General features: G+C 39.1%; 1 long non-coding RNA gene across 5 annotated transcripts in view; it reads left to right on the top strand.

The window, feature by feature from the left end:
* LOC106729852 overlaps positions 1-23,734 on the top strand; it is a 659,616-nt gene that overhangs the window by 423,868 nt on the left and 212,014 nt on the right. The window lies entirely within an intron of this gene.

Genomic DNA, 23,734 nt, shown 5'->3' with positions numbered 1-23,734 from the left:
CAGTGTTTACAGAAAATGTGCCTAAGGCCCCCCACGACATTTAACTTCAGATTTGAAGTTTTGATTTCATTTCTTGGGAATATAAACTTTAACTTCAAGGGCATAGATTGACTGCAAAATTTGAAAAGCGTGTTTGTTGCAGAAAACCTAAGCAGTAAAAGCAACTCATTAGCATCTTTTGTTGGTTAGAAAACTATGAATTGTCTGGGCCTATCCTTTTTAGCCGACTGTTACAAAGTGCTTGGCGAAAGTGCTGTCCGTGAGAGCTTTCTTCCGCGATGGAAACGCTCTGTGTCTGTGTTGCCCCGAGTCATAGCCACTAGCGATGGGTGGCTGTTGAGCACTTGAAATGTAGCCAGTGCAACAGGGGAACTAAGTTTTTAATTTTGTTTAATTTGAATTAATTTAAATTTAAATCTCCACGTTAGTGCTCCGTTGGACAGTGCACGATACTAAGCCATCGCTCACGATAGCAAGCAGGTTAATCCTGTGTGTTGGTATTATTGGTAACCGATCTTTTTTTCATGATTGGGAATATGTATTACATATATTGTGGATACATAACAAGTCATATTTTCTGCAAGTCATATTCAGTGTTCATAAAATCCTTTGAATAGTTTCCACTCTAGTATTAAAAGCTCTGAGTCTTTGAGAGAGTCCACACCTAGAACTACTTTGAGGACTCTTGGACCAATATGTAGGTACCTCCTTTCCGTACAAGACTCATAGCAAACAGAACTTTGACTCTCCAAGTTCATTAATAAAGTAAGCGCTTATTTTTTATTTGCTTTGAAAAAATAATGTTAGGGTTTATCTTCTACATCCACATCAGCCTTTTGGTTACCCACACATAGATTTTACCAATTTGTAACAGTCACTTTATAATTTATTCATTCAGTTTTTGCTTTGCTTTGTAAATTTCATTGCAAGAAGGCATACGTCAGAAAAGGTGCACACATCATACCTATATGGTTCAGTGACTTTTTATAGTACTGCTAATTAATTGTTTTGTTCTCAGTGTAAGCAAGGTGGGTAAACGTCTAAAGACTGGTGAATGCAGTAAGTCTTGTGCTCCTTCAGATGACCTCCAGGTAGCAGTTGTGGGCAAGGTCTAAGTCTGTTATGTCTCCTCCTTTCCTCCCCCCAAGTCACGCCCGCCCACATCTGTATCTCCGCATTTGCAAGTGGTCGCTTACATCCCATTTCCCCGAATAGAGGTCAAAGACATTTGTGTATTAATGTGACCACATCTGATCTTCCACTATCAGTCTGTTTTCATACAAATCACTTCCTAGGTTCCAGATGCTGTCTTATATAAAGAAATCTGGGCCTTTTGAAGAATTATTATATCCACCCCGTTGAACATTGAAACATTTTTCTCCTTAACTTGGTGGCAGTATTCTCTCTTTCTCTCTCTCTCTCTTTTGAAGGTTTTGCAGGCTGTAATAATTTCTGTTACTGAATATATTTTATTTTAATTTCTTAAATGCTCTTCTCATTTGAATTTAGGCCTTCACGTAGATTTGCCGCTGAGGCTGTTTTGAAATATATGATTTTAAATGCATGAAACTCATCCTTTAAAAATGATTTGTGAGTGTATGCTTGAAAATGGTTAATGCTTATTTATTACAAATGGAATAATTACAGCTAATGGAACAGTGCCATTTAACATCAGTACAGTGGTGTGGGGGAGCCTGATAATTAGCAGTTCGCTAAGTGCCTTTTTTTAGATTATGGAATGACAGCCCTGGAACACCTTTCTGTGAAATGTCTCAATGTGCTAAATACCCTCTTGTTTATTCTCATTGGCTATAGACAATGGAATTGGGGACATTTAGATTTAATTGACGAACTCGCCACCTGAGTCTTCCTCTGGCTTAGAAGGTAGCCATTTTTTCCCCCAAATATTCAGGATAAAAACCACTTAGCATCAAGAATAGGATTTTTCTATGCAAAAATTGCATTTCTAAAAGTTCCAAAGTACCAGAGGGGGCAATGTTCCTTTTTAAACACGCTGTCCCTCAAGATGGGGGTGGGAGGGATTATAAATTAGTGTTTTAAATGACTGTGTTTCTAGTTACTATCTCATCAACTTAGAAAAGATAAAAAACGTTTTTTTTAACCTGGTCATTCACCTTGCTCCACAAATATTTTTAAACAGTTTTCTAAAGTTTAGAAAGTCTGTATTTTGGCTTTTCAGTAGAAATCTGAACCATTTAATGGTTCAGGTTGCCATTTTTAGCCTTTTCCCTAAGGGTGGGCCACTCTTATTTATTCTGCTTTGAGACTCCGTAATTAAAGATCCTGATAAAAGTAAAAATTCTATCTCTGTCAAAGATCTACCTCTCTGATTTCATCTTCTTCCACATGCTAAGTGTGACTAAAGTGTTAACTAAGAAACTCTATTAAGTGACTTTCAGGAGGAACGGCCTGAGGAACTGCATTTAAAATTAAACTTCTCCAATATATAAAGTTTCTGTATTAAGACTCCTGTAAAATACTGTGCATTCTTTCTCTTTGAGTATGAAGGGATTGTGATGTTGGACCTACTACCACCCTTAGAACTTACACCGTCGTCAATAAGAGGAAATAACTGGTAATTTATTCCGAGTCGGGAAGACATTTTCTAAAATGCAGTGCAACCCTAATTTAGAATAGAGGGGAAAGGGCTTAAATTAGGTTTTTTATAGTGGTAGGTATTTGCAGACAATGTGGAGATTTATGGATTAATTTGTTTTAAATTAACTTTTATAGGGTGAGTAATAGTCCACAGGGGTACACCAGACTTCCAGTTGCCCATGATTTTCAGTCACATCCTAGAGAGGAGATCATTTCTCTCAGGAAACGGTGACACACTTTTTTAAAAGTGTGCCATACTGTGTGTGTGTGTGTTTGTCAGTGTCCAGAGAAGATAAATAAGTTCTGGGCCATGGACAAAGATATTCACAACTGGCCCAACATCTGTCACATTTCACTCAGGGAAAGACCCTGACCTCCACCCTGGCAGAGATCTTTCATCAGCTGATTTCACTGGAAAACATAATGGTGGCGCCCAGCGAGTGTTCATAGAGACAAATGCTCTCCATTATGGACACATAAAGCTGTTTCCCTGCATTTCCTTTAGTCCAAGAAACACTAATCAGATCCGGGAGCTGAAAATTCAGAAAATTAGCATTTAGGATTCTGTGTTCTATCAGACTCTGCCTAAGAGATATTCAGGGTGAGAGTCAGATACAGATGATGAAATTAGTCCACAAAATGTATGTCCTGTCTGCCTGTATATATATATCTCTGTCTATCCGTCCATCTATGTGTCCATCCATCCGTCTGTCTGTCTATCCATTCATCCATCTAACAGCCATTCATCCATTTATCCTTTCCTCTGTTTGTATATTACCTGAGCATCTATTTCATACGTAGCCTAATGCTGAGTACCAGGAAAATGAAAGGACTTTTAGACTATATGGATCACATCTATCTGGCTCATTGTAGGTGACCAAGCACATTTCATTAACAGAGCAATTTATTAACTGCATGTTTAAATTTCACAAACAACCAGAGAGTATACCATGCTCTTTTCTGCAGCAGTTCATGGTGAAAAGAACAGTACCTCGATGTAGTATCTTTTTAGGCAACACACAGTACTTACATGCTTTAATTCTGCAAATTCTGCATAACTCTCTCCCAAATTAGACTATTTTTAGATTGATAATGATTTTCTCTTTGAACTTTTGAAATCATCATTCTGTGATATTCTGACTTCCATTGTTGCTGCCAGCCTAAAAAAAGAAAAAAAAATTTTTTTTTTTTTGCATAAATTCTGCCCTGCTTCTTCTTGCTGCCTTTAGGACCTCCCTTTTTTCTTTGCTGTTCTACAGCTTTCTACGATGCATTTTGGTGTGTGTTTCCTTATCTGGCCGAGCCTTGGAAATTATCTTCTTCCGCGTTCTTGCATCAGGTCTTGCATCAGTTGTGGGAGATTCTTAGTCTTTATTTCAAATACTGTCTCTCATGCTCTTTTTGGACCGTATTTTATAATTCCTTTAGATGTAACTTCTGATTTTCTTTTCTTTAGAAGTATCAGATTTACTTTTTGATTCATTTGTTGACTTTTTTCTATTTTGTGCAGTAAATCCATTTCAGAGTGGTATTTGCTCTGATTTATCAGGAATGTCCTCTTCTTTGGACATTAAGGAATTTTTGTTCAGTGTGTGTGTGTGTGTGTGTGTGTACGTGCACACACGTATATGTGTTAATTTTCATTCAGTCACTACGTACATATAGAAAAATATACACATCCTAAATGTAGAGCTAGATGAATTTTTATAGAGCAAATGCACACTTATACCAGTGATGAATAGAGTTGCTGTACACTTTACTGCGTAGTTCTTGAGGTGAGAATGTGTTGAGCATTTTTACTGAGTTTATATTAGGAAGAATTGCTTTGTTGTGAAGTATATGTCATTTAGCTCCAGTGAATACTGCCAAACAGTTTTCCAAAGTGGTTTTACCAATTTACCCTCCTCTCAGCAGTATGTGAGAAGTCTAGTTGCTCTGTGGCCTTATGCGCTATTTAACTTCAAATATTATCATTTCTCAAAGTGATTTGATTATTTCATCTAGAAATTTGATTTTATTCCTTTTCAGATTAGACTCGTCCTTTGACATACTTTTTTTTTTCTAATAGGCATGGTAAACATTCTTATTTTATACTCTTTTTAGTGTGGTTTTTGCCCATCTAACTCAGCAATTTGTGTTTCATGGTTTTTTTTTTTTAATTACGAGCTTATTTTTTAATGGCACTTGTGTGTGAGAATATTTTGAAGCCCGGGTTAAAAGTGTATTCCTCCAGGTCCAGTTTGCTTTTGTGCTTGCCAAGTGCCTGGAAGCACCACCAACCTGGGATAACTTTGTAATAAAAAATGGGCTGAAAACCCAGAAAAGGGCAAACCTATGGTTATGAATTTTCAGAGGAATTTTTTTCCTTCCATCCAAGATTGTAATGAGAGAAGATTTCTTCATGTCCCTTTCTGAGGAGCAGGTCTTCTCCTTCATTCACCCTTTTGCTGAGATACAATATCCCTTTGGGATCTTGGCATAAAACTGAAAGCCCAGTGGAGCTGCCATCTATTGAAACAAGCACTTTGGGCCAGCTTTGAGCCGTGCTTTTGACTTCTCCACCAAACATATCTTTCCATGTCAAATTTGATGGTCACAAAAGATGGACCCCAGGCTCAGTTTTCCCTTTCCGCTCTGCATTTGTGCTGTCACTTCAGGTTTATTCTCTAAGGATAGCTTTTAATTTCTTGTCAGTTTAGGAGTGAAAATAAAGAGAGGTTTAGTAATTTCCTGCTTAGTGCCATTTATTATTTTCAGGGAGAAAATTGTTTTAGAACAGCAGTCCTTAAAATGTGATGTAGGAGCGTCTGAGTGCCTCTGAGACCCTTTCAGAGTCAAAACTATGTCCATAATAATAAACAAGATAGGATTTGCCTTTTCTTTCCTCCCATTCCCTTCAGAGGGTACAGTGGAGTGTACAGAAGTCACATGAGATGTGGTGATGTCATCACTCTGACAGTGAACAGAATATATACTTTTATGTTCTTATGACTGAAGAAAATTCTCAGTTTCAGTTTATAATACAGTAAATATTGACAGGTGTATTTGTATAGCAAAAGCTTTTTGGGGTTCTTAATAATTTTTAGAAATTAAAGGGATTTTTGAGACCAGGAAGCTGGTTTGGGGTGTCCTTTGTGCTACAAGACATGGAACTCCTCAAATGCTCACGTAGACACCACCATCAATCTGTGCTATAAACTCTCAGCAGGTAGAGAAGCTCCATGTTAATACGTTCTAAGGTTTATGCACATATGTTCCCAAGAGACCATGAGTTAAAAGAAAGGTCAAATGTGACACTGGGAAGTCAACTTAGTCTGATGGGAAGAAAACCACATTAAGGAGGCCAGAATTGTAGTCCTTGCTCTGCAAGCTCAATAGCCACGTTGTGGTAGAATGTTACATGGGTGACCCCCAAGGAATCACGTCTCCTGGTGTTCATGCCCTTCTGGAGTCCCGTCCCACCCAGTCTCTGGGTTTGCTTTGACAGCAGGATGTTAGCAAGTGTGAAGCAATCAGAGACTCAGTTAATGCTTGCACGCTGGGGCTTGTCTTCTTGGAATGTTTCCACTTGGAAGTCAACCGTCTTGTTAGAAGGAAACTGAGGTTAAGCTATACGAAATAGTGAGTAGCTAGAAGGGGAGAAATCTTGGTGGATGAGAGGTCACCTTGGATATTCCATCTCCAGCCAAGCTCCCACCTAAATGCAACTACATGAATGACCTCAGTCTATATACCAAGTGGAGCAAATGAACTGTCCAGCTGAATCCATTCAACTCATAGAATTGTGAAAAATAATAAATCATTTTCAGTCACTATGTTTTAGGGCAGTTGTAGATGACACATGCCAGCCACTTTTCTCTGAAACTCTTCAGCTTAAAACTAGGAGTGGAAACATTTGTCCTACCCATCTCAGTGAGTTTATAAGAATATCAACTTAGCTAATAAATGTAAAGTATCGTTGCTATTTTTTCCATTGAGCTAGGTATGATTAAATGCTATGGTTATGTCTGTACACACAAACTGGGTTGACTCTTTTGACTGATTTGACCAGTCAAATCAATCTCTTCAAGGGTAGCAGGGGGAAAGAACTTAAAATTCAGTTTTTGATTGACTTGATTATTGTTTTGACCTCTCTGACTCTTTTTGGTTGAGTTCAACTTTTTAACACTTGACTTAGCCAGTTTAGTCAATCAAAATAATCACAACAGTTTGAGTATCTGAAGTAGTCTGTGTGTAATATTTTCCTCTTATTTAACTTTAGTTGAAAATTATGTGACAGAGGCCCATATATGCATAGCAAATACGGGTATAAACTTCTACTTAGAACTATTCAGTTTCAAATTACTATATAGATTATGGCAACATTTGTTTGGTAACAGGAAAAAATATAGTTCGTTTTTATTTCCCAATGGCGTGCTACATTATAAGTCCATTAGCAGTTGCATATGTTACTGCTAGTAATTCTAATAACAGCCATATATTATTATGGCAATCATAATGTAATTCTTAGAGTATGCAATATGTAATTTATTGAACATGGCTGGAATTTATTTTTTGAATGGTAAATTTGGCTTGCTTTTCAGCGCTAGAACTCCCTATGTCCTGCTTTGGGAGTTGAGTCATATTCCTCTTATTTGAATGAGCTGTCAGAAGAGCGTGACTGTGATGAGTGCATGCAAGTGAATGCTGAGGTTTGGCAGTCATTAAAGTCCTGGGTTAGGAGTGAAGTGAATGATTGGAATGCAGGTTGAGTGGGTCCATTCATATATGTCATATTGATACTACCAGAGCTGCTGACTAGGTGATTCAGATATAAGCCAGCGTTATTGGAGTATTCACAGATACTCTACTGCGCTTAAGGTTATGGCAGATGACGCTTCCCTTATGAATTGTCAAAAGGATCACAAACCCCTCCACTGCTTCTATTTCTGTCACCAGTAGCTTGCTTGCCTTTTTTAATTTTTTTTCCCTTCTGATGCCCTTTGAATATAGCCCTTCAGACTCCTACATTACAAAACACTAGGTAGGTAGGGAAAAAGCTCTGGGGTTCACTTGTCTGTTCCCAAACTGGAATGAACGACACAGTTCCAAGAAGATATGTGTCTTTATTTTTCTTTTAGCAGTCTCGATAAAAATAAAATAAAATTGTCATACTCGCTTCGATGTCTTTAACCCACTTCATGAAGTTCTTATTGACTTATTACTCAAATATATTGGTTGCTCAAATATATGTCACTCTGATATTTTCTGTTCTATATATTATATCAGTTTGAGGTGGTTTCTTCAATAGGTGTAGCTGAAATCCTTCAAATTTCAGTCCACGTGTATTCACTTTGGTTTAGTAAGAACCAAATCCCTCTTACTGTGTTTGAAACAATTTGCATCCACGTTGAGAGAGACAGCCTGCCATGGGCCCTGACCGTGTCTGCACATGCTTGCTGGGCGTGTCAGGCTGTGGGCCCTCCCTGTCCCCTGATGCTGCGTCTTTTCTATAGCTAGTCACGTGGGCAGTTAGTAAGTACGGGCCATCACAACTGCCTGTCTTACAACTCCCTTCATTTGTTTTCCTCACTCAAAACAAAACAAAACCAAACCCAGCCTATTTAGATTTTCTTAAGAATACTTCACTATTTAGCTGCCTCTTCTTTAGATCTTTTCTAAAATTGCATTGTCTCTCTTGAGTTAAGGAATTCCAAAGTTGACCCTAAATAGAACCTGAGCAGTGACATATGGACAAAAACCTGCCGCTTTCAATTATCATTCATACTTTTTCTGATCAATACTTGTTCATTCTTTCATTCAGCCTTTCTTTTCTCAGCCAGTTATTCATTCTTTTATTTATTCAACAGATGTTTATTGAGTACTCATGGACTCAACAGCCAACCTACGGGTATACAAAGTGAATTGGGCTTGGTGCTTAACTTCGGACGTCTTGTATTTCTCAAAGCTAGTCAGTATGTAATCTGAAGTCCTGTAGGCCCCACCTTCTGTGAGCAGAAAAAATAGACCAGATCACAAAGGGCCTGAATGCCAAAATGTGGAGGTGGAAGTATCTGATAAAAGCTACAGTTTTGGATTAAATATATTCAGAAAGGTTCCTTTGGTAGAAATGTATAGAATGGATTAAAGAAAGGAAAAAATAATAATTAGAGTTTTCTTCAAGAGGTTATTGTGTTAATTAAAATCCACATTTTGTCCTTTGAAACCCCTGAGGCCAGATCTATTTTGGATTCAGAATTTTCCAGATTTTAGAAAAGTGCTACAAGGCATATACCTTATATTGGACAACAATGGGGTCTAGCGAAGCTCTCTTTAATATTTTTCCAGATAAACTCAAACTAAATATTATAAATGGTGTCTATAAAAAGCCTCATGTCAGTTCAGGTCACAAATTATTTAAAAACAAATAAACTAAAAACAGAAAATAAAAAACCTTTGGGTTATCAGAACTTTGGGGGCTTCAGAACAAATCTCTGGTTTGAGCCAAAGGGAGTAAGTCTCTGAATTACTGAAAGGAAGCAGTAAAGAGGAAGAGCAGATGTAAGAAATGTTATAAAGGTAGCATCAATGATCTTGTCATTTGGTTAAATATTAGGCATGAAAAGAAATGTGATAATCATTGTGAGGTTTTGAGTCTGGGTGGCTGGGAGGATGGTGGTGCCAGTAATAGGGGGGAAAAAAATAGAAAAGGGGGCTGCTTGCTAAGAGGGTGGGTAGAGGGGAGGTGATGATTAATTCAATTTAAAATATACGAATCTCCAGGACATTATGAACCTGCCTAAATTAGCATGATTAAAGGTGCCTCTCACAGTGTTCTGGGGAGTATGTGATGGGGAACAAAATTAAAAAATCAGTAGCCTTTCACATATAACGTATTTCATTAATCAAATTTGAAAGTTGAATCTGTCCAACCTAAAAAGTCCTCCTAGGTTCTTCTCTAAGAAGACGTCTTGGCACAGATGTTGATAGCATTCTAAAATTGGAAACAGATTTAAAGAGACTAACTTCAAGTTTCAAAATTCTACCTGGATCAAAATGAAGCTGTTTTCATTTATTTCTTAGAAGTTCCTTGATATAGTAAATACAAGCTTGTGGCTCAGTTGTAAAAGTGATCTGACCCATTTTGGGTGATAACTATACATTAGGTCGGTGATTTAAACATTCGTATGAACTATCCAGTGGCTGAACCTACAAACACATTCTTAAGTAGGAGTGAAGTATGGCCTAAAGTTATCAGAAAAATATCTGTTTGAAAATCACATATATTTCTGGGAATGTAGTGACTATCTTACAATTATTTATGTCTGGAAAGAAATATTGACAAAGTGTGGTTTAGCTTATATGACCTAGTTGCCAAGACACATTCCAGTTTTTACTGGTTTGTTTCCGTGTCAGTCAATATGCTCCAAATGGTTTGCATCTTTCACCACTGTCTATTTAAAAGTCCCCGTGATAGAGGTGCGTGGATATATCTCAGATTTTAGGGAACCAGTCTTATCAAATAATGTCACTGGTCTCTCCCCTTCAGCAACTTTCTTGCTTCCTAGAAACTCTTATTTCCTTCTCTGCCTTTACATAGAGGTGCATCTTCAACTGGGAATTCTGTGGGTCACTCCTCTTGTCGCCAAGTCTAATGAAGCAGCCTCTCTGCGGTGAGATTCTGATAGGGTGTGGTTACAGGAACACGGGAAAGGGGAGGCATAAGGAATGGCAGGTAAACCCCCAACACTGCATTTTAATTGAATAATTAAAATGAGAAGAATTTCAAATCATGAATGTATGCTTTTATGCCTGTTTTTTTAAAAAAATGCTTTCTTAAGAATAGAGAGGACAACAGAAATATAGTTTTAATCATGCCTTCACTTAGATTATTTTACTTTTAGCTACCATGTTTTCATGAAGATGCATTTGAGTATATCTTCAGCTAGCCTAATGCTCTTGGAAAGCGTTTGCAGGAAAGCAAACTTCTCGTGTGATAGGGTTGATAGATCACCCTCTCTGGTCCTGAGGCAGTTAATTTTTCTCAAACTTTTAAGCATCTTACTGTCAGAAACTGGAGTTTCTCTGCCTATCGAGGATACAGGTTTAAGAAAATGTATTTCAAATGTTAAGAGATCACAGACCATCCCAAAGGGATGCCTCGCTTTCCGTGGAAAAGGTGGTGTTGTTTATAACACTCTAACAAAGACGACCTTCTTGCCTTATCGTTAGACAAACGGCAATGGTCCCTGTGTCCAAGACAGAGGAAAAATATGTTCTTTGTCCCAGAAGCCTCCCTGCCTCCCCTCTTCAGGCTCCTGAGGAGTGGCTTTATTCTTCTTCGCTGACTCGAACGTGGCCCTGACTGTACGAGCATCATCTTCAAGGTCCAGGGGGTTATGAGGACAACGTGGCTGTTACTCCTGTTCACAGGGAGGGAAGGAATGAAGCAGGCATTTCAGTGACTGTACGCCACATCCCACCTCAGGTAGAGCAGCCCAGACCTTTGAGAACAGCATGAAAGACCTAGCAGCAGGAAGAATTGGGGCTCCATTTCAGGAAAATACCCCAAGAAAGGAATTGTGAGGCCCTGGTGCATGTTACCAAGGGATTCTGTGGAATCTCATTATCTGGTGATTTTAATGACTAACGTGCGATGATTTTTGTAGAATAATTGATGTGAAGTGCTGCCCAGAAGCTGAGGGATGAATGAATCCACCTTCACACTTCATTTCAGGCCCTTCAGTTCTATGATTCGTGCATTATATTATTTAGCAGAAATAATAAAGAACTAAATACACTTTTTTTTTTGTACGTGGCATTAAATACCTTTGTGTGTTAATGCGGTACCTGCCAATTACTTGCATTAAAGCAAATGGCTAAAATACACAAATTAAGTTATGAACACACTGCTACATTTAACAGATTAACTGAAAACCTGCAAAGATTTCAAGAGTATACTAAATGCATAACAACCATTTCTTTGATCTTGAATTTGTAGGCTACTTTTCTCCCTCCAAAGGTATGTGATCTTAGAACCCTGAATGTGTTCCGAGTGCAACACAAGGAATGTGATACACATTGAGAAAGTGTGTGGTCTCCAGGATATGTGCTTAGGGAGGCACTGTCACAATTAATCTCCCGGTAATTTAGGCTGTGGTCAACAAACTTTATCTGTAAGAGGATAGATTGTGTCTTTGGGCTGCCGTAACAAACTACCATAGTCAGGGTGGCTTAAACCACAGACATTTATTTCTCACGGTTCTGGAGGCTGAGGTCCAAGATCAAGGTGCTAGATGATTGGAGTCTTGAAGAGGGCCCTCTTTCTGGCTTGTGTACGGCTGCCTTCTTGCTCTGCGTTCACTGGGTCTCTCCTCTGTGCGTGCACAATGAGAGAGATCTCTCTCCTCTTCTTCTAAGGGTACTTGTCCCATCATGAACATCCCACCCTCGTCACCTCAGGAAATCTAAAGGCCTCCCAAAGGCCCCACCTCCAGATACCATCATGTGGGCGACTACAGCTTCCGCATTTGAATTTGGGAGGGACACAGTTCAGTTCAGAGCAGATAGCAAATATTTTAGGCTTTATGGGACAGAAGGTCTTTGTCCCAGTACTCAGCTCTGCCATTGTTACCTTATAATTTATTTTAAAAAAAAAAGGGCATGACTATGTGCCATTAAAGCATCATTTACAAAAGCAGGCAACTGGCAGGAATTGGCCCACCCGGTCCTGGTTTGCCAACCCTTGATCTGGGGATAAATATTATTTCTGCCACGAGTAGGAGACAGAAGTGAAACTCCAAAAGGTTGTTTTATTTACTTAGGTCTCATAAGTAAGTGATGGACTGTGACTTTTAATGAGCACTAGTTAAATTTATTTTAAAATATATCAATAAACTACAGTAGTATAGAAAATAAAGTAATTTATTCCTTTACTTTCTAATGGGCTATTCTGGAAGCCTTAGATATGTGACTTACTGCTTACCGTACACATGCCCTCTTCTGGGGGGACCTGTCCCACCCGCAGCCCTCCTGAGTGTGTGTGGTCTCTGTGACCCTGGCCCTTGCAATAGCTGATTGAACAGAAGATGGGAACTTGACCTAACTGTATAGTTTCTAACAATTTATGACTTGTCTGGTCTAGTGTGACTTGGAATGGTTCCAGTGGATTCTTCTCTCGGGAACTTGGTGTTAGAGAAACAGGAAATTCTTGATTGGAAAGGGTTTCTAGAACTGGAAGGTTATGAGTGGAGGTTATTTGAGGCACTAGAATAAGAATCAGTAGAGGAAGTTGGTGGTTGAGGGGTGAAGAGTGTGTGTGTGAGAGAGAGAAAACCACAGCCCTTAATAAATGGAGAAGGACTTCATTTCCATTTCTTTTTTTTTTAATTGAAGAATAGTTGATTTACAATCTTATGTTAGTTTCTGGTGTACAGCGTAGTGATTCAGTTATACATATATATATATATATTTTCATATCCTCTTTCATTATAGGGTATTACAAAGTATTGAATATAGTTCCCTGTGCTATATGGTAGGACCTTGTTGTTTATCTGTTTTACATACAGTAGTTTGTAACTGCTAATCCTCAACTCCTAATTTATCCTTTCTCCCCATCCCTCTTTCCCCTTTGGTAACCATAAATTTGTTTTCTTTGCCTATGAGTCTGTTTGTGTCTTGTAGATAAGTTCATGTGTGTCATTTTTTTTTAGATCCCACATATAAGTGATAGCATAGAGTTTTCAGTTTCTGATTCTAGTCCTTGAGAAGCCCATGTGTGCTATGTGTGAGTCTCTCCACATCTGTGTTGTGTCATTAAAATAAATCCCACTTTGTTTCATCTGAGCTTGAGTGGGGACTCTGATCCTTGAACCACAAGGAGCTTATTTAGCCCATGAAGTTATGAAGTATCCTCTTTATTTTCAGCTGGATAAAGATCTTCCCTCTCTCTCCTTCTGGAAACCAGCAGGGTTGGAAAATCAAACTCCAAATCAAGGCTTCCTAAGTTTATTCTTCAGCAGATAAGGTTGACCAATACTAAATAAAGATGTACAAAGAATGGGGCTTAGAGCTTTTCTAAGTCATTTTTATTGTCCCTCCCTCTTTTCAAGTGTTTTAAATCCAGAGGGGCAAATATGTGTCTAGAAGGAAGGGTGAAAGGGTAGGCAGTCAGCTGTTTGGTGCTGGCTTATGCCTCTCTAGCTCTCAGAGTTGATGCAGTTGTGATGTAAAAAGGAGTGCAGACACCCAGACTGTCATCCTCAGCTGTCGGCCTCAGTGCTCAGTACAGACATCCGCATCCACCATGGGCACCTTCCACCCCTCTTCTCTAAGCCCACTTCCTTGAAAGATATTTCTAATTTAGGATTAAAGATAATTTTTTTTCAAGTCCCCAGCTCAACTGTTACAGTAGATTTTAAAAATCTTGAGCACATGTGCTTTTTCCCATTAACTGAATTCAGATGTAAATATACCACATCTGATTAACATAACTGTGGCTCTTGTGATGTACCTTGCCACATCCAGTTGGCCTAGCTGATGTCAAGGCAGGTGTGGTGGGCAGTTCTTTGTACCTGTCAAATGGTCTGCAAGCAGTGGGGCTGAGGCTCCCTCCATTTTGCTTTTCCTGAAGCTGCGAGAGGGTGACAGAACAAGGTAGCAGACAGCCACACCCCAGGATTGTCCCCTCCAACAGCCTTTAACCAAAGGGAAATGGGGGTGAGTGGATAAACACCCAGTGCTTCCTGTCCTTCAGTGAGTCACTGAGGAGGATCACTCTTGTGCCATTCCTCAAAATAATGCCGGTGCTGTTGAGCGAAACTTCGTTACTGTGGTAGCGTGGCAACCCACTGATTCATGCTCTCTCTTCCCTTTTCTCTTCCCTTCTCACTTTTCCCTCTCCCCTTCTTCAGCCTCCCAGTAGCACCTCCCAAATAAGCTACCTGCACCAAAATCTTTGTCTCAGAGTCCACCTGGAAGAGCATTCTAATGAAAACAATGATCAATTTATGATTTTCACGTATTAACAGTTTGATGTTCGTAAATAAAACTATATGCTCTCTGGATCTCAAACGGTCTCACTGTATACGACTCTGCATGTGAAATGGTGGAACATCTGATGAGAGAGAATTCCTCCCCTAAAAATTTCCCCCTTCCCACTTAGAATCATGTCAATCATTTTTCATACACTTCAGTATATTTTACTGGCTTATGAAAACTATTTATCTAATGTTTTTTTCACAAGGTATTTATCGATTCACACTCAAATCAACCCCATGTATGCAAGTCATCTCTTCCACTTTTTTCTTTTTTTGGTCTCTATCAGCAGTGTTTTTGCCATTGATCAAGTGATTGGGGACTAGGCTAACCCATTCTGTGCAAATAATATTTGTGATATTTTCTCATTTTTGCTGAGATATCATAGAATGCTTGAGCTGGGAGGGTTCTTGGACAAAGTCTTGCGCACCCCCTTATTTGACAAGGCAGGAAAAACTAATGCCCAGTGGAATTAAGCAACTCTTCCAAGGCTGTAGTTCATAGCAGGGATAGAGTGAGAATTCATGCCCATTGGTTTTCAGTACAAAAGGGTCTTAGCTCCTCGTCTTCAAAGCTAAACATCATGTGTGACTGTTTCCCTCTCATACGGTTTTTCAAATTATGTCTATAAAACTACAGGTTCTGATAGTCTTCTGTGCTCTTCTCATGTTGGAATAGAATCGGGTGCCGCAGAAGCTATTGTTAAAGCCCCACAATAGAGTCTGGCGTTTTCAGTGGTACAATCGAAGCTTTAATCATAGGTGTCTGGTCAACATATTACTGGGGCCAGAGGCTGAACTACCATCGATCCCACCCCTGGGAATCTTTGTGGAATTCTACATGGAAGCTGCAGGATTAAGACACATTAATAATCAACCCTCTCCAAGGATATCTTTGCGTCAGATCAATCCAAGCATTAGAAAAGAAGCCAGAAATGATTTCTTGGAGTCTTCTTTTTGACTCTCACTTATTTTCTCACCAACTGCTGGCCCCACTTTTTTTGCCCTGGAACCAACCCCATTATCAGAGACGCCAAGGCAAAGCTCTGTGATTGGATTGTCTGGAAATGAACAACAGAGAGAGAGAGAGAGAGGAACAGATAGTGTAACACCCTGCAGTGCCTGTTAACGTCACGCTCGCAGAGAACTCAAACAACCCGGGTGATAGAAGCAAACGGAGTCTCCCAAGAGGAACAAGGAACTGGACAGGTAGCCCTGAAAGATTTTTCTGGCGAGGCAGGCTGAGAGGGAGTGACCGTTCTTCCTGGAGAGCATTTGTAAGTGTTGACAGGCTCACTGCTTAATGTGGCCAAGAAAAAAGTTCCAGTGAAGGAAAATGAGTCAATGCAGATGACAACCAATCGTGTTTTTCATAGAGCCCGAAATCCCAGCCCAGGAGGCCCAGGGAATTCAGAGTGTCAGCCATGGCAAGGGTGACCGTTTGAGGGCCTCCCCAAAGTTCAGCGATATTAAATAATTTGTCTTTTTGCCGAGACATAAATTTGAATTCCATGCTAGGTGAGTTTGACCAGGACACAAGTCATTTTGTGCATTAGTACAGCACTGGGAGCACTCAGGAGGAATCTCTGTCAGCCATCAACCATGTTGCTAGGCCTTTCTTTTTTTTATATTCTTTTTCATATTCTTTTTCATTATAGGTTCCTACAAGATATTGACTAGAGTTCCCTGTGCCCTACAGTGGGATCTTGTTTATTAACTTCAAATCCCCAACTCCCAATTTATCCCTCCCCCTCTTCCCTGACCCCAGTAACCATAAGTTTGTTTTCTGTGCCTGTGAGTTTGTTTCTATTTTGTAAATAAGTTCATTTATGTCATTTTTCTTTTCGATTCCACATATAAGTGATACTATGTGGTACTTTTCTTTCTCTACCTGCCTTACTTCACTTAGTATGAAAATCTCTAGGTCCCTCCATGTTGCTGTAAATGATGTGATCTCATCCTTTTTGTGGCTAAGTAGTATTCCATTGCATATGTATACCACAACTTCTTGATGCAATCACCTGTTAACGGACATTTAGGTTGCTTTCAGGTCTTGGCTATTGTATATAATGCTTCTATGAACATTGGGGTGCATGTATCTTTTTGAATTAGTTTCCTCTGGATATTTTCCCAGGACTGAGATTTACTGGATCATATGGTAAATCTGTTTGTAGTTTTTTAAGGAATTTCCATACTACTGTTTCCCATAGTGGCTGCACCAAATTACATTCCCACCAACAGTGTAGGAGAGTTCCCTTTTCTCCACATCTTCTCCAGCATTTACTGTTTGTGGACTTTTTAATGATGGACATTCTGAGTGGTGTGAGGTGATATCTCGCTATAGTTTTGATCTGCATTTCTCTGATAATTAGTGGTACTGAGCATCTTTTCATGTACCTATTGGCCATCTGTATGGCTTCACTGGAGAAATATCTGTTTAGGTCTTCTGCCCATTTTTGGATTGGGTTGTTTGTTTTTTTGTTATTGAGTTGTATGAGCTGTTTGTATATTCTGGAACTTAAGTCCTTGTCAGTTGCATCATTTGTAAACATTTTCTCCCATTCGTTTGGTTGTCTTTTTATTTTGTTTAAAGTTTCCTTTGCTGTGCAAAAGCTTCTAAGTTTAAATAGGTCCCATTTGTTCATTTTTGCTTTTATTTCTATTGGCTAGGCCTTTCTTTAATGTTGATTTCTGTGTGTGAGGATTGACCCCACAGAGGTTTTGTTCCCATTTTGTGACATAGCCAATGTAAAGGGAAGAGACACCCTCAGTTGATATACGCGTGGCCCTCTAATAGCCTTGCACCTCTCATCTGCAAGAATTTAAGATTTTGTGTTTGTTTGTTGTATAGACTTTTAGTGATCCTGATTCTGGAACTTCTTCCTAGTTCAGCAGCATCCCCCTTTCTCATTTTAGTGGTAAGTGAGGCAGTGTGGGTAATGCACCGGCAGCACCTGCTGCAGTTTGGGAGCCGTCCATCGTCAGTTGGTCCCAGTCTCTGGCTGTTAGGATCTTCTTCAGTGGCATTACTGTCATCACTTATTGGCCTCTCCTCTCCACACCCTCAGATACTTGATATTTTTTAAATTGCATTAAAATACACATAACATAACATATACCATCTGAACCATTTTGAAAGGGTATAGTTCACTGGCTTTAAATACATTACATTGTTGTGCTACCGTCACCACCGTCCATCCAGTCTTTCTTACCTGACAAAACTAAAACTCTGCCCATTAAACGCTAACTCCCCACTCTCCCTTCTCCACGGCCGCTGGTGACCTCAGTTCTACCGTCTGTCTCTATGAATTTGACTACTCTGGGAACCTCATTTAAGAGGGATCATACAATCTTTATCCTTTTGTGACTGGCTTCTTTCATTTAGCATGATGTCCTCAAGGCTCATCCATGTTGTAGCATATGTCAGAATTTCCTTTCTTTTTAAGGCTGATTAATATTCCATTGTATGTATTATATGTTGTGTGTATCCAGTCATCTATCACTGGACATGTGGGCTGCTTCTACTTTGTAGTTGTTATGAATCGTACTGCTGTGAACATGGGGATGCAAATATTTCTTGAAGTTCCTGCTCTGAGTTCTTTGGGTATACACCCAGAGATAGATATGCTGGATTGATTATCTTTTGAGTGCCCTATATAACAAGTAAACACAGGGTGGAAAGCAATTGGGCAAAAAAATATGCACGCTAGGAAAGGAAGTAAATTGCCTGGAGGTTTCCCAAATCTGGAATCATCAGTTGCCATAACCCCAGTCAAATCTGAGCTGCTTTGAATCTAAAACGCATCTGTGTATTATTGTATATCATCACCACAGCTTCATGTTCTAAAAACACTTGTCTTTGTCTCCTCCTTTGCCTTCTGCTGAAGAGCTTTGTTTATGAAATGCCTGTCTTCTGAAGTTCTTAAAAGATCTCAAGTGAGTTGTTCTCATAAATGAAGGCAAAAGCATTGCCTGGCAAAGCCTGTGACTGACAACATCTTCTTTTCGTTACCCGATCTCTATGCCTTAATTCTCTAGTACTTTCCATTTTTCCCTTTGTTTCCCCGAGTTTTGCAGCAAACTGCTGTTTAGCAGAGAGAAGCCAAATTCAGACTTAGGCCAAACCCTAGTTGCAGTCTGTTTCTTTTTGTTGTTGGTACCAGCATCACATCCCACCTGGCCAGAGATGCCAAGTTTTTTGGATTTCCTAGAGGAGGTTTTTATTCTGTCTGCTTGTCTGCACTTGTATACAAAACCCGTAATTATATAATAGGTGAACTTACTGGTGTGCTATTGTGCTTTCTTTTCTTTTTTTAAACCAGCTGAATTGGTCCTTTTTATATTTTGAGCCTATTGTTACCTTTATAGCTGTTACAGTTTCCTTCCCCCTGGCTTCTGATACTTTAGCCTTTATGCCAACAACTAAATATTTATGTAAAAAAAAAATCATTTAGAATCATTTGTCTTTCAGTGAAATCTTAAAACTTTTGTATTTCCTGCCGCAACCTGAATGTTTAAAGATTATAGCTGCAAATGACTGTTGATGAAAGAGTTTTGTTCTTCAAGTATGTTATCCTGTTTTTAGGTAAGCGTCACCTCTGAAAGTCATCAAGAATTAAATATGCATACTTAATTCGTTTACTTGAAGGCCCATGTCATCTAATTCATAGTGTTTCTAATCTACCCTGAATTCAGTAAATGGTTTGTGGCTAACACATCACACAGACCTTTTTGAATAGTTACACAAAACATGTGAAACTTAAAGTGCAGTAAGTGCTTGATAAAATTCATCAAATGCTCAAAATGGTGAAACTTTAAAGAGAATAGAGGGACAGATACACCATTGACTCTTTCATGATACTGTCCATTCAGTTCTTCAGTGTGGTGGTCTTTCCTTCAAACTGGTTAATTTCCTGGAGGCTAGCACAGTACTCTTCAGTTTCTGTGGGTCATGTTTTTCCTAAGATCTATGGAACCCGAGATTAGAGAACTACTTTCTCATCCTTTTTGTGCTCTTCATCTGAAGGGCAAGCTTGAAGAGAGACGGATGGGAGCTGATTCTTCTCCTTTGGCACTTGGTAGATACTGAACTTGAAGTGCTTAGAACAGTGCCTGAACCTCAGCCAGCCTGTCGAATTATTGGTTGTTGATGTTACTGCGGTTATAGTTGTGGGGACTGTTGTTCGTCAACCCTAAGGAGATTACCAAATGATTTTGGATTAATGTTCTTGGTAGGCATGCCTGAAGGTGACTGTTTAATGAAACAGTGGAAAAAATACATCAGTAGGACCTGGACATTATGGTTTTTATCTCTGGGTATGTGTCTTAGGAGCGAGAACTTGTGGACAGCCAAATCTAATCACTCCTCCTCCTTCCAATCTTTTCACCACTACTGTTCTTCTCTTAGCCATCTTCTTCTTTATAAGCTGTTTTAGCATTTGTGTTGATGAGGTCCAGGATCTTGCTTTATTCCTCTATGATGGGGCAGGAGAGGGGGACAATCATGCTTTATTCCTCAATTAGATATCTAACTGATCAGAGAAATAAATAGTATCACTTCATTGAGTTGACGTCTTTTACTTCCTCTGAATCAGGGAATGTTACCAAAAACCACTCGCAGAATTTTTCAGGTGGAAATTATCAATGCAAGTTAGTCTAGAGTTCATATAAGACAGAATAATTTTGTATGGTTAATTCTAGAAGTGAATATAAACACATGAGACTCTTTGATTGACTCTGTAAGGCAGAATGAAAACATGGTAGTAAAGAAAAAGCAAACCATACTGTGAAAGGATCAAGTTATAAATGGCCCCAGGGACTAACTAGATCCACTTGGAGCCATTTGTCCCAAGACTCAGTACTACAGAAAAGAAGGTCAGTCTGGCTCCCCTCCCAGATGGCCAGCAGGCCATCCAAGACCTCTTGCTGAAAATGTAGAAGCAGTTATTCAAGAGGCAGAGGTGAAGCCCAGTTCCAAGGGGATGAATCTCAAAGGAAGACAGACTTGTACATTTAATTTATCAGGTATGGAGGCACAAACACTGTCAGTTTGGTTCAACAAATATGTGTATAGCCCTGTGGTCGAAGTAAACAGGGAACAGTGCTTGGTCATAGCAGGGATTCTAATACTCAACATATAATAAGTGAATCAAGAGATGATCATTTGAACCCAGTCCCTTTATGTCTTCAGGAAAGTCACCTTCTTATTTGAGAATACACATGAAAGAGCAGTGCCAGGGAGTCAAAAGGAAACTGTGAGATCTCGTCCCAGCTCTGGCTCAACCTGCGTGACACCTCTGGTTCAACTTGATAGTGGTGAGAGGAGAGAGGAGAGAGGAGAGAGGAGAAACTGATCAGAGAAATAAATAGTATCTCCTCTGCTCTCCTCTCTCCTCTCTCCTCTCTCCTCTCTCAAGAAGAAGCATTTCTTCTTCCAGCCTTAGACCATTTCTTTTCAACTGTCTTACCTGAAACCCTAGCACATAAAGCAGATTAAAACAAACCCATTAGCTCTGGTTCAGGGCAAGGGTCCCAGTGTCCAACCTACAGAGCCTCCCGCTTATGTCTTTGCCCACTTGCTCATGACCTGCCTTCAACGTGAGGATTCTGCAGAAAACACTTTGAAAAAGAACATATTGCCTGTGCTTCCAAAGACACTTCTGACTCTGAACATCCAGTGTCATTTATATATTCAACATCCATTTAGTCTGGGCTTTCTCTCTCTCATCTAAATGCCCTCTGTCACGTTATCACTCAAAAGCAACAAATATCCGACTCCAGACATTCAGCAGTGATAGAGGAGATTTTTAGACAAATAGTCTCTTCCCAGTGATCTTGTTCTAAATCTGGATCAGGAAACGAGAAGTTCCAGGGAGTAGAGAGCCGACTATAATGTATACTGTCTAAGAAAACTTTCCTTGTATATCTTCCTGCCCACCAGTCATTGTTGTCCAACTTTAATTCCATATTTCCAACATTAATTTCAGATCAACACACACACACACACACACAATCTCTTTCTCTGAGCAGGGCAAAGAATTACCTTTCAGGACAAGGAAAGAGAAAAGGGGTACAGTTATTATGTTTTTTCCCTATCCTGTGGCAACACAGAGTGACATGGGATTAAGTGTCGTGCTGAGCAAATAATATCTTTCCAGGCCATTGGGGGTCAGGGGGATGCCCTCCGTAGACTTAATCTTCATCTCTGGGCTTTCATATAATTTTGTTTTATCTTATTTATAAGACACACGATACTTGGTATGAATGATACTTTAGTAGTAAACTTGCCTACCTTTCCTATTATATTGCAGGTTCTTTGAAGGTCGGAACTTTTCCATACATATCTCTGATTTTTGATTTTTTTGTAGAGCTGAATATGTCACCTCATATCATGTAGCTATTCTAGGAATTCATGGTGAAGTGAATTTAGAGGAGTCCAAAGTGGATCTTCTAAGTAGAGGTTGACAGCAAAGATGAAAAAATTTGATAATACAAACTTGTATTTTGTGTGATATGAGATGATAATAGAACTAATAATAATTAACATACATACATAAATAAATAAATAAATAAATAAATAAATAAATACATAAATACATAAATAAATACATAAAGGTTGACAAACTACAGCCCATGGGCCAAATCCAGCTCACCACTTGTTTTTATAAATAAAGTTTTATTGGCATACAGCCATACTACTTTTTAATGTATTGTCTATAGCTCTTTTTAAACTCTGATGGCAGATTTGATTAGTTGTAACAGAGATTGTATGGTGCAAAGCCAAAAGTATTTGCTATCTGACCTATTATGGAAAAAGTTTATCAATCTGTGATCTAAACCCCAGGTGAATGAATACACATAAATATTTTAGTGATGTGCGTTTTTGTTGTAACTGGATTACTTTCAAGTCTGTTACCATTTCATTAAGCAAATTTGCCACTTATGTTTAAGTTATTGGTAAATAGTCATATGAGTCATTTCAAGTAGATATGAAATTAATTTACACACCATAATTGATTATTTTTTATCATCTTCTGGGTTTTTAACTATGCAATTAGAAAAAAATAGTTTTGCTCCTCCATGTCATGTTAGTCAAAACATACTAGTCAAAACTTCTAGCTTTATGTAACCAAAGACAGACTCAAGCTAGCCACCTTTAAATTAAACAAAAAAAACAAAAAACCTGAAGTGGTTGGAAGAGAACTTGACTGCCTCATGCAACCAAGAAGTTGAATGTTGATCTTGCTTCAGGAAGGGCTGGATTCAGGGGCTCAAAGATGGTGTCAGAGCTCTCTCACCAACTCTTGGTGCACCTAGATTCTTTTTGCATTTTGCTTTTTTCTTTTGCTTTAGATGGTCCAGATCCTCTCACGTTGAAGAAGGTTGCTGCTAGCTTCAGCAACTAGTCCTATGTAACATGTCATCCAAAAGAAAGAGAAACTTCTCTCTCCTGGTATTTATATATTAAATCTGTAAGAGGGCTGTCCCACCTTTACTCATATGCTAGCCCTTGGATCAGTCACCTTGGCCAAAAAGATGAAATGCCAAAGAGTTGATCCACCCTGGGTCACATGCTCAACGCTGTGTGCACTGGGCTCTATAACTGACAGTCCCACAATAACAGAGCATCATGGATTAGGGGCAGTGTCCCAATGGGAAGAAGGCCACTTTAAAAATAAAAATAATGATGTTTATCTCCAATAGAAATATGATACCAGAATGTTAGTGGAGGACACTAGACTTTACAAACAATGACCGGATTTAAGAAAAGTGATTTCACTCTTCCTCTCTTGCATTATCTTTCGTCATCACTGTCACCATTATCATCATCATCATCTTTCATCCTGCTGAACATGTGGCTCCAAGGGAACTTCATAATACCCTTTTAGCTGCTTTGGGAGCAGATTCAGTGTTTAAAACTCTACCCAAGCTCCCATTTGCATCAAAACTTACATTATGCTCTTGGGTTTTGCTTGTTCTCTTCCATATAACTTGTTGGTTCTGGGTTTAATGCAGTTATGTGGCTGAAGTTGGAATTTCCTCATTTGTAATGTTGCCCGAAAATGTTAAAACTTCAACCATTAAATGGTTAAGGTGCAGAT

The sequence above is a fragment of the Camelus ferus genome, chromosome 17 (genome assembly GCF_009834535.1).
Source record: "Camelus ferus isolate YT-003-E chromosome 17, BCGSAC_Cfer_1.0, whole genome shotgun sequence".
Classification (NCBI taxonomy): domain Eukaryota; kingdom Metazoa; phylum Chordata; class Mammalia; order Artiodactyla; family Camelidae; genus Camelus; species Camelus ferus.
This window is presented reverse-complemented; position numbering and strand designations above follow the sequence as displayed.